This window comes from Chelonoidis abingdonii, chromosome 2, assembly GCF_003597395.2.
Source record: "Chelonoidis abingdonii isolate Lonesome George chromosome 2, CheloAbing_2.0, whole genome shotgun sequence".
Lineage (NCBI taxonomy): Eukaryota > Metazoa > Chordata > Testudines > Testudinidae > Chelonoidis > Chelonoidis abingdonii.
The window spans coordinates 172598033-172616590 of NC_133770.1; the positions used below are offsets into that span (position 1 = coordinate 172598033).

General features: G+C 42.5%; 1 pseudogene; it reads left to right on the forward strand.

Moving 5' to 3' along the window:
- The window catches only part of LOC142046264 (E3 SUMO-protein ligase KIAA1586-like), a 33391-nt pseudogene extending 15263 nt beyond the window's left edge, over nt 1-18128 (forward strand).
- Nucleotides 18129-18558: the final 430 nt, after the last annotated feature.

Sequence of the window (18558 nt, forward strand, 5' to 3'; positions counted from 1 at the left end):
GAGAGATGTATCCATACTGTACATATATATTTAGAACATACATGGATCAGCGAGAGAGGTCTAGATCTGTAAAGCAAGACAAGAAGATTTTGTTTTCACAGGAAGACGTTAATGTGGTTGTTCCAAACATTCGCTTTTGAGTGCTATACTACCACGTGGGGGCTTGCTTCTTATTGGTCAAGTCTTGTCAGGCATGCAATTAACAGTAGGAAGACAGTAAGTGTGTGTGGGGGGAGGTGTGGAAATGCTGCCTAAAAAGATACGTGTTCAACAGACTCTAATGGGTATGTTTAAATGTAAAAGTGAGGAAATGGAGGATTGTCAGTCAAAAAACAGCAACAAATGAAGAAGCTGAAACTAGTCATCCACAGGGAAAAGCACTGACACTTTTACACCTTTGTCATGTGGTGAGCCACAGGCACCACAAACAGAGGAGACAAACGAAACTGCTGAATTGCCAGGTAAAAAACCTGATACTCTACCACCATACCCTGCTGTGTGGTCAAAAATGCAGTTTGAGGAGTTAAAAAGAAAAACTATTGACTTTTTGCTCCGGCCAGTAAACTTGGGTGCACATCATGACATTTCAGATTTGAAGCTGCATTCTGCAAGGGGGGTTAACATCTCTCCAAACTGGGCCTCTTGTGAAATATCCTCGTATGGAAAGAATAAAGAGACAGAGCTGTTCTCCTTTTGCCAAAAAAAAAAATGAACCTAAGAAATCTGCAGATCCTATGGAGCCTGAAAAAATTCAAGCCATGGCTAAAAAAGAAACTCTTCTTAATCTGAATGCTAAAAGTGAAGAAGCAGCATTTGAAACTACTGCTCATGTATTCCGAACAACCTACTACATTGCCAAAACAAATCGACCACCCTGTGACCATGAGAGCCTCATTGACCTATAAGAAATCAAAGGAATTGAAATGGGGTGTTTGTCTCCACAAACTGTTCTACTATGCAACAATCAATCATATAGCTACTGAAATGAAAAAGAATTGTCAACAAAACTGAAAATAAGTAAAAGAAAAAAATATTACAGTACTTGTCGATGAATCGACTACTCGCTGGAAACTCGACTCTCATCATTTTTTGAAATCCAGTACAGATGGAATTATGAGGCCACTTACGTTTCCTCTGGACTTGATTGCGCTGCAAAGCACAACAGCAGCAGCCATTAAAGGGGAAACTTTAAAATGCTTGCCATGTTGTGGGTTCACTAAAGAACTGTTATTGGAAGTGTTGATCATCTTTTATAGTGATGGCGAAAATGTGATGTTAGGAGTTAGAAAAGTCCATTTGTTTTAGTTTTCCAACATGATATTATGGCATTGTCTCAATTATAAACTGGAACTTGCTGTTGATGAAACTTTAGAAGTCACTGGAGGTACAAATTATTGTAACGCTTTTTTGGATGCATTATATTCCTTGTACAGTCAATCACCAAAAAGTTCTTGTGAACTAAATGCTCATGCCAATGAATTGCTGATTTTTTTAAAGTACAATATGTAAAGTGTTGAATTTAAGTGGGTGGCGTCAACTTGGAGAACAGTCAGTGCCGTGTGGCAAACATATAATGCTTTGGTAAAACATTTCTAGGCGGCCTCACAGGATGGATCAAGAGTCAGAAGCAAATGTATTAAATTTCCAGGACTACAGTCAAAGCTGTGTTCTGTAAATGTCATTAGAAACCTTTCCTTAATGCTGGATGTGCTGGCAGAACTGAAGAACTTGTCTGAGATGTTACAAGAACGAGACATGATCATTCCAAAAGCAGACAACCTAATGAAAATATACATCAAGAGAATCAAAAGTCTAAAAACAGACCCAGGAGTTCACTCTGAAGAAGCTCAGAAGGCTGAACAATCAATGATGCACAAAAAGTGCAAATTAAATGGTGCTGAAAAATGCCCCAGGATCAACTCATCTCAATTCATTCAAGGAGTCGTTGACAATACCAGGACAAAACTATTCACAACTGCCACAAACAAAAACGATCAAAGCACACGCAAAGAAAGGGCTCCAATTGTAAGAACTTAACAATTTGTCAGTTTTGAATCCTGAAAAATGGCAAGAGAATCCCTACTTTGGAGAAAAGGAAATAAAAGCATTGGCTGATCAACTGAGAATCAGTCAACAGGAAACACAACTGGGATTTGTGAAATTCAAGGCTTCTGGAGAAAAAAGCATTCCTGAAAAATTTAAACTCGTCCTTGCAGTGGACACCCTTGCTGCAAGCCACACTGACTGCAAAAGGGGATTCAGTGTGGTGAACATCTTCACTGTAAAACGGACTATACTTACCACTCATCATGTGGCGGACTTGCTATGCATTTCAGGTGTGGGATCTCCTTTTACTCAGTGGAATCCCATGCTATATGTTAAAAGGCTGACGTGCAGCACATTCATCTCAAAGCATGGCAGGGATGAGCAAGGCATGGCAGGGAAAGCAGCAAGATCAGCTGTACGGCCCAGTGTGAGAGTTTCTATAAAAATGCTTTGCTCCATCCAGTCCCTCCCATGGATGCCCCTTTCTTGCCCACTTACACCTTCCACATGCCAGTACTGAGCCGGGGACTGGGGCGGCTTTGCTGTGAGTAGTGATTCCTGCTTGGAGCTGCAGCCTCCACCTGCCACCCCTCCCCCATTGCTGTGTATGTTGCTGATGTGTGCCCCCCAGACCTCCATTTCCTCCCCTGCCTCCCGGGCAGTTCCTGTGCATGGCTCCCTCCCTCAACCTGGCAGAGTAGCAGCTGCTGAGGCTGTAAGTTTTCCTGGGGACACCATTAATGCGCTGGTGGTGCCCAGCTAGACTTTGCCTCTTGCAGAAGTTTCTAAGTGTGTTAGCCCCAGAAACACACTCTCCCCGTCCCCCAACCTCTCAAAAAGGTGCTGGTGCCCTCCCCATGGGCTGCACACTTGGAGAATGCTCCCGGCTGCTGGAGTGGGTGGCTGCTTGCTTGCATAAGGACAGTAATACATACTGTATGTGTCAAACAATGCAGCTGCAATCTGTTGTTGACCAGCAGTGACCCCAGCAACTGATCCTTGCAGGCTGCTGTCCACAGAGAGCCAGCAGGTGCTGCTGCACCTGGTGGTGGGTGAAGTCCACCAAGAAGTAAATAACCTTGGCAAAAACCACAGCCAGCCAGCCAGGAGGTGGGGGCCAAGGGACTTACTGGCCGCAACTTCCAGCAGCCCCCATTGGCCTGCAGTGGTGAACTGTGGACAGTGGTAGCCGCGATTGGCTGGACCTGCAGACGGGGCAGGTAAACAAACCGTCCCGGCCTGCCAGGGGCTTTTCCTACACAAGCAGCGACCCCAGTTTGAGAAACACTGCCCTAGACCCTCCCTATTTCCTAGCAAGTTAACAGATCAAGGGTTGTTTAATCTCTCTTCCAGGCACATAAAAGGCCACAGGGGGCACATCAATGGGTGGCTATATTAGGGTGAAGGAGAAGTGCATGAAGGACAACTAGAATAACCTTCATGAAATATACAAGATACCTAGAGCAAATTTTGTCAGTTTCAGATTTGCACATTGCAGGACACTGAAACAAAACAAAAAGAGATCTGAGATTGCGCTAGGATGACCAGAGAGCAAATGTGAAAAATTGAGGGGGATAGGGGGTAATAGGAGCCTATATAAGAGGGAGACCCAAAAATTGGGTCCCTATAAAATTGGGACATCTGGTCACCCTAGATCCCACCCCTATGTCCTAAGGACATTTCAGGTGTTTAATTCAATATAGAATTAGGGTGGAGTGGAAACTATTTTTTCTTCCAATGTAGCCCAATAATTTCCCTGAATATCCAGTTTTCCCCTCCGATATCTTTGTGGTTTTGTCTATCAGGCTATTTGCTTTCCCTGTGATTCTTTAGTTGCATTAGTAAAATTCCTTTGGCAAAAATAAGCCCCAATCATCATGACACATTTTTCCCACCACGTTCTCCATTTTTTTAAAGTAACATTCAATGAGGGTCTGCAAGCAGTTTGGGCATCACAATAGGGTGCCCAGACAGCAAGTGTGAAAAATCGGGATGGGGGTGGGGGGTAATAAGAGCCTATATAAGAAAAAGACCAAAAAATCAGAACTGTCCCTATAAAATCGGGGCATCTGGTCACCCTATATCATAACCATCCTCTGATGGGGAAGGAAAGGATAGATTTGAACTCGGAAATGGTCCCTTATTCTGATTATATTTGTGTATTATACTATTGGATCCCCTCATCCAGGGCAAAAAAGAACAGCCCCTTGGTCACACCACACCTGCGAAATAAACAAGGATGCCAGAAATGGCCTCTGATGCTGCGGGTTGAACTGCAGAGGGAGCAACTGAGTTTCAGGTGTTATGCAGGCCTCCTGGTCAAGCTTCTCTCTCAGCCATTCCCCCTCCTCCCTGCCTCAAGCGGGAGAGGAGCCGCTGCTGCCGCTGGCTGCTGCTGAATGTGAGACTGGGATGAAGCACGGAGCCTAGCTGCATTCTGCAGCCTGGCCGGAGGAGGAGGGAGGGGAGAAATAAATGTGACAGTGAGTTTTCACTTTCCAGGCTTTTATTAGCTCTGATTTTAAGCTGTTATGCAGCCAAAAGAGGTGAAAGTAAGCTGGCACTGAATGCTTCGGCTACTTTTTTACTGGTACGGCGTTGCACTTTTTTTTTTTTTTACCGGTACGCCGTAATGGCTCGTACCAGCTTACTTTCACTCCATCTGTGTCTAGGGACTGATCATTGTCAATGGTGGCAAAACATGTTTCCTGTGTTGCAAATGTTTTTACATAGTTGGCTGTTTACACGTAAATTGTGTTTTCTGTAGTTCACAGTAGGTCTTCTTTCACCAGTCTGAACTGAATGCAAACAAAGCATTGTGACTTGAGAGCAGGAGAGAGAGAAAAGTAAGCAGTTTGTTGCAATATATTTGGTGGTCAAAGATAACACCCTGGCATCCTTCACCTACAACATAAGAACGGCTGTACTGGGTCAGACCAATGGTCCTTCTAGCCCAGTATCTGTCTACTGACAGTGGCCAATGCCAGGTGTCCCAGAGGGAGTGGAACTAACAGGCAATGATCAAATGATATCTCTCCTGCCATCCATCTCCATCCTCTGACAAATAGAGGCTAGGGACACCATTCCTTACCCATTCTGGCTAATAGCCATTAATGGACTTAACCACCATGAATTTATCCAGTTCTCTTTTAAATGCTGTTATAGTCCCAGCCTTCACAACATCCTCAGGCAAGGTGTTCCACAAGTTGACTGTGCGCTGTGTGAGATGTTTTTATTGTTTATGTGCCTATTAATTTCATTTTGGTGACCCTAGTTCTTGTATTATGAGAATAGTTATACTTTTCCTTATCCACTTTCTCAACATCACTCATGATGTTATATACGCTTATTCCCCCTTAGTTTCCTCTTTTCCAAGCTGAGAGTCCTAGCCTCTTAATCCCTCTCATATGGGATCGTTCAAACCCTAATATTTAGTAGCCCTTTTCTGAACTTTCTAGTGCAGTATATTCTTTTTTGAGATGAGGAGAACATCTGTATGCAGTATCGAGATGTGGGCGTACATAGATTTGTATAGGCAATAGTATTCTCAGCTTTCTCTATCCCTTTTAATGATTCTAACATCTTTGCTTTTGATGCCTCTGCACTGCGGTGGACATTTCAGAGAACTATCCCGATGATCAATCTTTTCCTGACTAGTTGTAGCTAATTAGCCTCATATTGTATGTGTGTTGGGTTTTTATCAATGTGAATTACTTACTTTATCCACTTAATTATCATTTGACTTTTGTTGCCCAATTATTTAGGGGAGATCTTTTTGAAGTTCTCAGGTTGCTTGTCTTAACTATCTGAGCAGTTTAGTATCATCTGCGATTGCACCTCATGTTAGCCTCTTCCCAGATCATTTGAATGGTTGAATAGGATTGGTCGAGGACTGAACCCTTGGAACCCACTAGTTACCCTCTTCCATTGAGAATGTACCATTAATTCCTATCTTTTTGTTCCCTGTCTTTTAACCAGTTTATCAATCCATGAAGGACTCCTTTTATCCATAAAGCTTAATTTACATAAGAAGCCTTGGTGAGGCCTTGCTGAAAGGTTCTCTGAGAATCTAGATGTCTAGATGTCCACTGCATCCCCTGTCCACATGTTTCTTGACCTTCAAAGACCATAGATTAGTAATACGATTTCCTCTACAGAACCATGTTGACTATTGCCCAACACTTTGTTTTCTAATGTTCTGACATTTATTTCTTACTATTGTTCGACTATTGCCCAGTACCTGACATTAGACTACTGTCTGTATTTCCGGGATCACTCTAAGCCTTTTTAAATATGGTGTTACATTAGCTACTTCAGCACTTGGTATCGAAGCGGATTTAGACCGTTACAACCTTAGTTATAAGTTCGCCAATTTAAGCTTTTGGTTCTTCACACTCTTGGGTGATGCCATGTTCCGGTGATTTTAATGTTAAGTTTATCAATTAATTCCAAAACCTCCTCTAGTTACACTTTAATCTGTGACAGTTCCTCAGATTTGTCATCTACAAAAGCCAGCTCAGGTTTAGGAATCTCTCTAACATCCTCAGCCATGAAGGCTGAAGCAAAGAATCCATTTAGTTTCTCCACAATGACTTTATCGTCTTTAAGTGCTCCTTTTGTATCTCGATCATCAAGGGGCCCCACCAGTTGTTTAGCAGGCTTCCTGCTTTTGATGTACCTAAATATTTTGTTATTACCTTTGGAGTTTTTGGCTAGCTGTTCTTCAAACTCCTCTTTGGCTTTTCTTATTACATTCTTGCACTTAATTTGGCAGTGTTTGTGCAAGGAAATAGACAGCAAGTTTACTTAATGAAAAACAGATCTCCGCTAGGCTTGACTGAGCATGCTGGAGAGAGGTTTGGGTGAAATAAACTTCTTTAGACAGAAGGATAAATTGTTAAATTTAGTGTCTACAAAGCATGTTATGATTGAGTTTTATTTTACCTTTTGTTTCCATATTCTTATTCACTATCACTGGGAACTCTGTTTTGATAACCTTATTCTTGTTTTCACTATAAGTATATCTGAGTGGTGTGCTGCTAAGCAAAAATTGAGTTGAATCTTACAAGCTGGTGTGTACTGTTTGCTTTGGGAATCACAGGTCTCTAATTCTGAGTGTTCAGTGGATAAAGGCCTGGACACTACCAGGAATGCTTGGTGTGTTCAGGGAGTGGTGTTCAGGGAGTGGTGTGTGCCTATCCTTCCTGTGGATGCGTGGAAGTTAGTGCTTGTGCTGCCAGAGGCTAGTAGCTTCTGCCACAGAGCCAGCTGCAGCAAGTCAGTCTACTGACACTACATTGCACATTGCTGATCCAGGGAAGAATTGCCTTATTGACTCTACTTCTGATTGGTGGAGGGGCAGAACTAAGCCACTATTTGACCTAGCAGTAGCCAGAGTTTGCTGGCTACTCAACATGTCCACCCTATATCTGCACTTAGGCCTACTTCCTGGTCCCATCCAGCCCATGTTTTCTCCTACTCCAGCCCAGCCTACTCCTGTGTCCAGTCCAGTTTCTGCCCTTCTCCATCCTTCACACCCCTGGCTCTGGCCTCCAACTCTGCTTCCTTACCAGGTCTCTGGCTCACCCCTGGCTCTGACATTCAGCTCCTGATTCCTGGTTCTGACCTTCATCTCTGCTCATGATCATGCCCCACGGGTGTCTCCTGGCCCCGATCCTGACTCTGATTTGACTCTGTTCTAATCTCTAGCTAGGTCACTCCCATGCCTCTGACCATTAGGCATGACCACCCTCCTCCCAGTCTTGATCCTAACAGTTTCAGGGAACTGATCCACAGCAGGCACAGACGAAAATTTCTCCCACTAATGGTAGGTGGTGGTGAGTTGCCTCACAATCCATGGTAATTCTGGGAAATGTCGGACCTACATAACTACTCTCTGGTAAGAAGGAAGGAGGGCCCCAGCAGTTTTTTCTGTTTCACATCCTGTTGATTCAGTGCTGATTCAGATATGTGTCACCTATTTAATCACCAAAAACTTTTGCTATTGCACCTGATACTAGATAGGAGAAAATAATATTTTTTCCCTGAAGCAGTCCAACCAATGATATGTTAGAGCACAGCTTGCGGTGGTCTGACAGCAGACCTTTACTTTTCAGGATGAATCATTCTCAGATAGAAAACTAGCCGTATCCTTTTTTTCCTTTCAGTGAATTTTGCTACCTACGTTCTCAGAATCTTGAGATTATTTTGCTATTAGCTGAAAGGCCATGCTGTCAGAACTACTTGGCCCAACTGGCTCAGTCTGTGCAATCTCCTGCTACAACAATGAAGCGGTTGTATGTGAATTCACTGCAGAGTAAAGGTGATGGTTGGCTGGGTTACCTCTGAGACCAACGGTGGTCTAGGACTCTTGGCATAGATATGTGCCTTACTGTGGCTAAAAGCCCATGCTGTCACACACGGGTAATTCATAAATGACTGACAGATTAAAAATTAGATAGCAATAGATCATGAATTCTAGTGACGATTCAACCTGAGAAGAGAATCTGAACAAGAAGAGATCTCAGCCATGCTTGTAGCTGTTCCCATCACTCACATTGACTCTCTTCAGAGTGATACATACAGTAACAATCCTGGAATCTTACTATTATATAGACTATTGCACAGTAAAACTAACAGGGCAAAACTTAGCACACGAGGTTTCTTCTTACATACATTTCTAACACAGTAGTTTCAGCAATAAGGTTACATTTTGTCTAGTTTTAATTGGTTACAATGAATTTAGCTTTAAACAAATTCTGAAAGGCAAGTCAGTAGAAAAAGTGAGCTCTTTTACCTCATTAAATGAGGCTTTTCTTTCTCACTGGTAGGTAATTGACTTTAAACGAACTGCCCAGTCCCAGCAATTCATCAGCCTACCATACTTTCTCCACAAAACAGATGTCTAACAGTAATCAAGAAGTCATTATTAAATAAGAAATGTGCACATATTTCTTCAAGAGTTTACTTACTCTAGAGCTCTTTACCCTAAATGGTTCATTTGTCACGAGCTTCACATTCTTTTGCTGTTAACAAAGGAAATGTGTTGATCTCTCATGTTCTTGGGTAGACTGTACCATACTGCAACTCACACAATGATCTAAATTTCCCTGCCATGGCAGAGTATGCTATGGTTAATGCACTTGACTAGAACGCAGAAAATCAGGTTTGATTCCCAACTCTGACAAAGACTTCCTGTGTGACCTTGGATAAGCCACTTAATCATCCATGACTCAAGTATTGTCAAGAAGTCTAATACTTCCACTTTCCCACCCTTTATCTATCTTGGCTATTTAGATTGTTAGCTTTTTGGAGCAGTGACTGTATGCACTGCATCTAACATCATAGGGCACTGGTCTCAGTCAGGGCATCTAGCTCATCTATCATACTACCTGAATCCTGGCAGATAGGGAGGCCTGAAGAATGCCACAATTACTTGTGTTCTCTAGCATGCCTCCAGGTAAGAGAAATGAAGTGTGAACTCAATCCATGCTTCCACATCAGTGGAAATGGTAAGAAAATGAGGGGAGAAATTTATTCCATCTCTTTCTGTGAAATAGGAAGCACAACATCTATGCCACAGCAAGTTTGTCTCAACTTCCACTGGAATCTACTTCTCACTTACTTGTGCCAACGTCCCAGGATTCTGAAACTCTCTCTCCTTGGAAGGTTTGTATATAATTCTGCCTTCAGTATGGAATTTGACCATGGAATTTTTTTGTTTAAATTTACAACAAATATTATCAGCTCTCTGAAAAACTGTAAATATGAAATACCACATACGTGAAGGCGACAAAATATCTGAGCAGTTCTGCTCTTCATATTTTCTGGAGCTATTAAATGTCTGAAAACAAAATTCTCCCCATAACATATAGCTTTGCATTTTTAGCTTTCTAGATTCATAACACCCTCAACCCACCTGCAGGCATTCTTATTCTCTCTAAATATTTCATTCACCTTTTCATTCTGGGGATAGGCTCCTTTTGTCTGCCAACTGAAAGCATGCTAAATATTATGCAGTTTAAAATCCGCTGCTTCTCCTTTTTGATGTACCTTAATTATAGAGTTAAGTACAATTCTTCTTCAAGTTTATAGAACAAAAGTGCATACTGACTGACAACTCTATTCCCACTCAACCTGTGAAGAAGGCCAAATTGCATTTTTAATTATGCTCGGTGGAGGAGAGCTACAACATGAAAATGTACTTTAATAAAGAAAACGTAACTCTACTACAGAGGAAAATTATCTTCTGATTCTGCAGTGAGAATTAGTGGTTAACCAATCTCCTTTTTTGAGATAAGGCTCAGCAGGGATACCAGTGCATTCCAATCAATGCTAAATGGTTAGCTACAAACATAAGAGAAAGTAGTTAGCTACTAGCTATATACAAAATCAAGCTCCTTATAAAATAGACTACCAGCCAGAGCACAAATAAAAGGTCAAGTGTGAACAAACAACTCTGGTAGGAAAGGATTAATGCCAGTCTCCAACCCAGAAGCATAGGGAGAACATAATGAAAAAAACATAAAAGTGGAGGCTTAATTCCAATGTTTGCACAAAAGAGTATATTAGAAGCTCAGGACATTTAACATAGGGCCAATTTTATAAATTAGGGAACGGGAGGTTATGGTAGCATCACTGCTTGACTTTTCCAGGGATTTTAGTATGAGGGAGTCAAACTTTGAACAAGGGTAAGCTTTTAAAAAGCTGTTTAGTGATCTAAGACCCTAGGTCCCTTTCAAAGTCAGATGGGAATTAGAATCCTAGGGGCCATATCTTAAAATTGGGCAAAGCAGAATTCAATGTTAATTTTGACATATCTGTTTTTACATAATTGCACAAAAATATAAGTTTTAAGCATTTATTTTCTATTCTGTAGAGTTGTGGAAAATTTTTGTGAGGTCTGACAATTTAATGATAGTAGGTATTGTGATTTTAATAAATAACTTATTACCATTCAGAGACAAATTGTCAATATTGCGTCAAAACATACAAAGTAAATATCCTCTAATTAAACTTTTAAGTTCTCAAACAGCACTTTTCTTTCTTTGCCTCTCTGTACATTTCAGTTATTATTGATGGAAATATTTGTGTGTGGATGGACAAATCGAATCCTTCCAAACCTATTTAAAAAACAATTGTTTACAACAGTGCCTAACTCCCACTGAAATCAAAGGAAGTTAGGCCTCCAGGTACCCATCTGCATCTTTAGGCATCTAATACCTTTAAAAATATGGCCCTTAGCAGACATGTGATTTTTGAAAATTTTACCCTATTGCTCCATAAAAGTCCTTGTATGAGATGGCTTTGTGAGCTGCTGAATCAGCACATTTCCCGCGTGCCCTTTGGAAAAATCTAGTTCCAGATACAGCCACCTGGAAACGTGAGTGTGCACACACACACTCTTTCTTTCTCTCTATTAGCATGGCAGATCCCTCCACAATTCACCACCAAATCTGTAATGCCCATACGCTGAAAGTGCTCAGTCTTCCTGCCTTAGAACCAGTTTTAGCTCATAACACCTCTAATAAAACTATACAAAGCACAAGATCCCTTTGCTATGGAATATCACTGCACCAGCCTTAAGTTATAAGTTAATTACATACCTAAGAGTATTGAACATATGTGATAAATGAAGTGAGTGGGTAGCTCCCTATTTTCGACACCTAGCCAGCCAGTTAGCTATAAAATCTTCTTAGTAGCTGTTCTCTACTTGCTTTACCTGTAAAGGGTTAAAAAATCTCACTGCTATGCATGGGTAAAAGGAAGTGAGTGGGCATCTGACCAAGAGAGCCAATGGGAAAGTAGAACTTCTTAAAATTGAGAAAAAAACTTCCCCTTTGTCTGTCTGTGGTTGTTCTGTTGGGGAGAGGGGGACAGAGCAGCGATGTTATAAGAAGCTTTGGGACAGGTATGAAAAATTATCTGTATCATACCTAGAAACTAATAATTTGAAACCCCAGATATGTAAGTAGATCAGGAATTGTCTAAGAAGACACAATTAGGTTTATCTCTTTATGGCTTGTGGATTCTTCTGTGCTAACACTAGGTGCTTTTGTTTTGCTTGTAACCTTTAAGCTGGACCTCAAGAAAGCTATTCTTGATGCTTAATTCTTGTATTTGCTCTTTTTAAATTTAGCAATAGCCTGAGATTTCAGATATTTTTTTCTTTCTTTCTTTAATAAAATTTACCTTTTTTAAAGAACAGGATTGGAGTTCTGTGTCTTGAGAGGTTTGTGCACATGGTTGTTTTTTTATTAGCTGGTGGCAACAGCTGATTTCCTTTGTCTTTCTCAGCTTGTGTGTGTGTGTGAGAGAGAGAGAGAGGACTTGAGGGTACCCCACAGGAAGAAATTCCCAAGTGGTGCCTTTCTGGGTTCTCAAAGGGGTTTTGCACTTGGGTGGTGGCAGCATCTACCCATCCAAGGTCAGAGAGAAGCTGTAACCTTGTGAGTTTAATACAACCCTGGAGTGACCAGTATTTATTTTTAAAATCCTCGTGGGACCCCACCCTCTGCACTCGAAGTACCAGAGTGGGGACAACATATATTAAATAATTTTCACAACACATCTTGTAGATGTGAAGTTCTATTTAAAGCCTAAATGTTAATATACTATCTTTGCATTGTCTTTTTGCATTGTCACCAAATTCTGAATCCATTGAAATCAGTGGTAAACTCCCATTAACTTTAGTAGGACTAGAATTTAGTGCATATAGTATTGGGTGTTAACTTCCATAGGGAAAAAAGGAATCTTACTAGCTAATCAGTTGAGGGGGGAGAGGTTGTGGGATTTATGAAAGCATGAAATTTGCCAGAGACACAAGGCATGATCTAACAAAGATTTTCAGATATGGGCCCTTTGCCAACTTATGCCATATTGGCTATGGCAGCCATTGAAAATTCTGAACAATGTTTTTCTATTGATTCTGGTATTAAACCATCCCAGTGTTGTATTTTTTGTACATTTATTCCTGTTGTCTTAGGTGTCCTAAAAATTAACGCTGTGAATTGTGATGGCTTGACAGCATACAAAAATATTAAGAATTGATATGCTCTGTAGTGTCACCAGGGAATATTTACTTAAAATGTTAATGATAGGAAAATGACACCATAAGTTATATCAAGTTATATTTTTATTTCCTAACAATATTTCATATGTCTCTATGCATAACAGGATATTGCTGTGTCTCAAAGAATGAAAAGGCAGCTTACATAAACATGCAGCCTAAAATGAGTTAAATATGAAAGTTTTTCTGTGTTCAGTAACAAGTGAAAAATAAACATACTTCTGATAGTATATTAATTTTCACTGTAGAAGACCTCCATGAAGCTTCAGCCATCAATACTGATAGTTAAATCTGCAAATGTGCACTTCAGCCACAAGGCCTGGGTTTGCTCAAAAAACTAAGTGCAGGGGATTGTAGCAGGGTGCTGGTGCAAAAACACCTAATTAGCCCCTGCCCAGTCAGCTCCAATCAGGGGAAGCAGATTGGGGCTGATGGAAAAGGTCTGATGCTGGCATGAGGATTAGCAACATCTGCTGGCCTGACAAGTCAAGGACTATAAAGGCTGGGAGGGAGCCAGAAGGCAGGGGGCAGTCAAGGAGGAGTCAGTCGGAGATGGAACTGGAGACACCCTAGTTGAAGGCTGACTCTACCTGTAAAGGAGGAGCTTAATCCTGTAAAGCTGTACATAAATGGACTCTGGTGTTGGGAAGAAGTGAAGTAAATAAAGACATGGGTGTTGCACAACCCTGAAGCCTCTCTGAGCCTTATTGGGGGCAGCAAGTGGGCCCCAGGAAGAGGGGCATGTCGTGAACCCTGTTACACGATTTAGTAGCCAAAGAGGCCAAGTATCATACAAGATGTTTAATGCCTCTTTGCAACAAAGTCAGTGATAAGAAAACCAAGGAAAAACAACACAGAGATGATGATAACATGGGATTGCCTTAGCTGAACTGGTAGCATACATTGAAGAAACGAGACTGAAGATGTGGTTCCGTTCTTTAAATTGGAAAATGTCTATACAGCTGGGGTTGACAATGGCTAGATGCATTCCCAACCTTGAACTAGAATCGCTTTTCATACTTTTCAGATCTCCAAGCACACACAGAATGACACACATTGACCAGGATATTGGACATGACCTCCAAGAGGCATGTGAGGAAAACTATGAGGAAGAAGCACCTCATCTGTTCGAAACAGCAAAAATGGGACATGTTTCAAATAAGAACAGCTTAAAGAATCTATGTTTGAGTCACTGTTGGCACTGATGTCCATGATATTGGAGGGTCTAAACATTAAAACCCAGTTTCTATTAATCCAGCTGGCTTAATTTTGGTCATAACTATTGTAGTACATCAGCAACATCTCTCATCATGAAGGACCAGAAAGTTTGTACCACAACAAAGCTAGAGAAGTACCTTGACCAATCTATGTTGGTTTGGCACTTCATGCACAGACATGAAAAAATGAGCCAGTATGTACAGTAACGCCTCATTTAACATTGTAATTATGTTCCTAAAAAATGCTACTTAAGTGTAAGCAGAGTCAGGATGAGCGCTACCCTGATATCTGGTGGTGAATTGTAGAGAGTGTGGAAAGAATTTTAGGAATTTGAATTGGCATCCACCCCCACTTAGCATAACTCCACAGCGGCTTGGGATGGTGATTTTAACAGCTCTGGGATCCCCAATTTCTTTGTTATTGGGGCAGGAGGAAAAAAATTTTGTCACCCTGATTTGTGTGAATGGGAGCTGTGGGACGCTTTGTGACAGAAATGAACTCAACTCAGTTGGTGGTACTTGCTAGAACATGGGACAATGGGTTCAATAGACCCCATGAATTGAGAGAGGTTGGGGACTGGTGTGTAGGTATTTGATGGAATTGGGCCCCTTAATGAGGGCCTTAAACACACCAAATTGCAGATCCTTCTCTCTCCGAGCTGTTTAAAGAGTAGGCTAATTTTGATTCATAGGAGATCCATCTAGAGACTGCTGAGTCTGAATTCATGTTGGACCAAATGTGCACCAGCACCAGGGCTCCCCGTACTGAGAGCTGAAATCACTGAAAGAAGCTGAACTTAGATGCACTGAGTGCTGTGTTAAACTAGTGGGGGAGTCCTGAAGACCTGATCGTTAAAATGGCTGGCAGAGCGGAGCAGTTGCGAGTGTTGGAAGCAACCCATGGAACACAGTGAGCTGGACGTTGAAGCGGTTTGCAGGGGTGGCTGGAGGAGCAGCACAGCTGGTGTGGTGGATCTGGTCGTAGTGAAGGCTGCAGCAGAACTTCATGGAGAGGCAGAGCAGTTGGCCCTGGCCCACGTCAGGTGCCCCTTAACACCCTGTGTGGACTTCCCCCCCATTTCCACCCAGGCTTGGGAGATAAAACTCTACAGATAAACTCTTGAATTCTGGGGTGGCACTGACCAGAGACTTTTGGGTTGTTGGACTTTGGGGTGATTGGACTTAAGAGCCTAAGGGGAAAAGGACATTGCCAAACATACTTGGAGGTGGGTTTTTTGTTTATGGTTTGTATTATAACCCTGTTTGTGGTGTTTCTCCAATAGGATGCCGCATTGATTCCTTCCTTTATTAAAAAGATTTTGCTACACTCAGACTCCGTGCTTGCGAGAGGGGAAGCATTGCCTCCTAGAGGCGCCCAGAGGGGTGTGGTATGTAAGTGTCCCAGGTCACTGTGTGGGGGCTCGAGACGGTTATGCATTGTGTTACTGGATACTGAACCCGGCCCTTGTTGCTGCCAACTCAGAGGGGCAGAAGGGTTACATAAGCAAAATGTTGTAAAGCAAATCCAATTTCCCCATAAGAATTAATGTAAATTGGGAGGGTTAAGTTCCAGAGATATTTTTTGTATGTACAGTACACATTTTAAATGAGTTAATACTGTACAAAGCAATTGTTGTGAAGCTTGGTTGAGGTGGTGGAGTAAGAGGGTGGGATATTTCCCAAGGAATGCCTTGCTGCTAAATGATGAACTAGCACTTAGTTGAGCTCTCAAGGGTTAATGTAGCCTCACACTCAACAAGGCAGCATGAATGGAGAGAGGAGACACAATAGGCACATGGTAGTGGCTGCAAACATTCCTTGAGGAAACTGAACATGATGATGAACTTATGCTATCCTCCTGGAGTGCACCACTCCCTCCACTTTCCAAAGTGCCAGGGGCGTAAGTGTGTGTGAGACAGACACACACTGTGTGTGTGTGTGTGTGTGTGTGAGAGAGAGAGAGACGTGCATTGCCCCTTTAAGTATGCTGACCCCACTCTAAGTACAATGCCTTTTTAAGTAGATCAGCAAGTTGAGACAGCAGCTGCTGCCAGCAACCTCCCTCCATCCTGAGTCCTGTTGTCACCCCTCCACCCACCCTGCTCTGTGGAGATGGTATACAGGAGGGGGACACCCTGACATCAAGCACAGCAACCAGGAGGCTACTGAGAGCAGCTCCAAGGCAGAGGGCAGGAACAGTGCATGGCAGTGGCGGGGAGGGACACCTGAACTTAGGGGAGCTGCTGGGCGGGGGGGGGGTGGGGGGCTGACAGTCCACCCTGGTTCCAAGCTCCACCAGCTAGCTGCAACAGGCTGCTCTTCCTGCAACAGTGGACAAATCAAGCCGCTGCCAAACAATGCTTTAAGGGAGCATTATGTAACTTTAAACAAGCACGTTCTCTAATAGATCAGTGATGTAACAATGAAACAACATTAACGGGATGATATTAAGTGAGGAGTTACTGTACCTTCTTTAAAGCTGGGTTGTCCATCTCTACCATCATGGCAAACAGTTCATGCCAATGCTTTTGAGGATGAGATGTACTTTTTACTTTTAAAACTAGAAGACAGTGAATGGATGGAAGCCCCTGTTCAGGTCCAAATAGCTTCCCAAGGAGCAGTTGATTCCTTCCAAGTGTCCCACGTCACATGTACTAGGCATGCCCAGCAAATAACAGCCAGCAGTCTGTACTTTTTTCTCCAAAATGCATAAACAATGTATGTTTAAGATCTCATGGAAGATGAGGCCCTGATGGGGGATGATAAATGATGTAAGAACTAGAAAACCCAATGATCCACTTCTTCAAATGAAATGTCATGACACCAAGTAAACTTTGCTTTCTATGTTGCATACCTTGGAAAGCTGTCACCCTGTTTGTTTGCATTAGGTCATACTAATTATGCTTTTTGGGAGCCTGTTCACTTCTGGGATATGGTAAGTCTTCAGATAGTGCATCCAGATACAGCTAGAGAGCCCCTACTGGGAAACTTCACAGTTGGCAAGATACTGTGTTTTCTTTGTAATTGCACTTGACCAAGATCATGAGCAAAATAATGCCATAATCAAATGGGATGATGGAGCTGTTTGTTTAACTTGAAGTCCAGAGGCTCTTCAGGGTTGGGTGATAGTGGGACCAGAAGTGTCCCAGTTGATAGGAGAATTTGAAGCCACAGCAGACAAAGGAAGCACCCAAAAAGGGGCTAACACAAAGCACCATGAGCAGACTTCTACTCATAGTGAAAAGGGTCCCTGCTTCTTTTGCACTACATGTCAAGGCACTTGTTGAGGTCAGATGTGGACTACATCCTCTTGGAAGAGAATGTTGACTTAGTTAAAAGGGACTTCAAAGACATTATAAACCCTGCTGTGATTGTTGGTTTAAGGAGATTGAGAAGATTGAGCAGCAGCAATACACCACATTTGTAACAGACTGCAAGACAAAAGCAAGGCATTAACAGAGCCTATCAAGCATAGTAAACTCTCATTGTTCAGCAAACCACCTGTAAGAGAGAGCTCCAAGACCAGCTTGCAGCTCCCTCTTCTCAAAGCTTACTAAACACGGGATGGCTACTTTTTCTTTCAACATGAGAATCAGGCATGCCCTCCTTCATTGTTCTAGATTGGAAAACTACACCTAGCCAAGAAATCCGTCCTTACGGCTATTCTGGATGGCTATGTTCAACTGAAAGATAGAGCTCCAGCAATTGATGCCATAACTTTTGATGGGGCAGTTCTTATAAACATGTTGAAATCTGTTGCTAGAGATGCACTTGACTATGCCGTTGAAAGTTTTTAAATTTTATAGCTCAAGACCCAGCTGCAGTGTTGTAGAAGGATAGATGTAGTATGGGATGTTTACATTGCTAGGAGTTTCAAGCCCAGACTAGAAGCAACAGAAGACAGGGAGTCAAGAGGAGCTCCAAGGCTTATATCCCTCTATCACTAAACTAGGGCAGGGGTGGGCATGCAGGCTCCGGGCGGTGCTTACCTTAGGCGGCTCCTGGAAGCAGTGCCATGTTTCCCCTCCAGCTCCTACACAGAGGCATGGGCAGGCAGCTCTGTTTGCTGCCCTGTCCACTGTCCGGCCAATGGGAGCTTCGGGGGTGACACTTGGTGTGGGGGCAGCATGTAGAGCCCCCTGCATAGGAGCCAGAGGGGGGACATGCCAGCTGCTTCCCAGTAGTCGCACAGTGTAGCGTCCAGCATGGATCCTACCATCCCTGCTG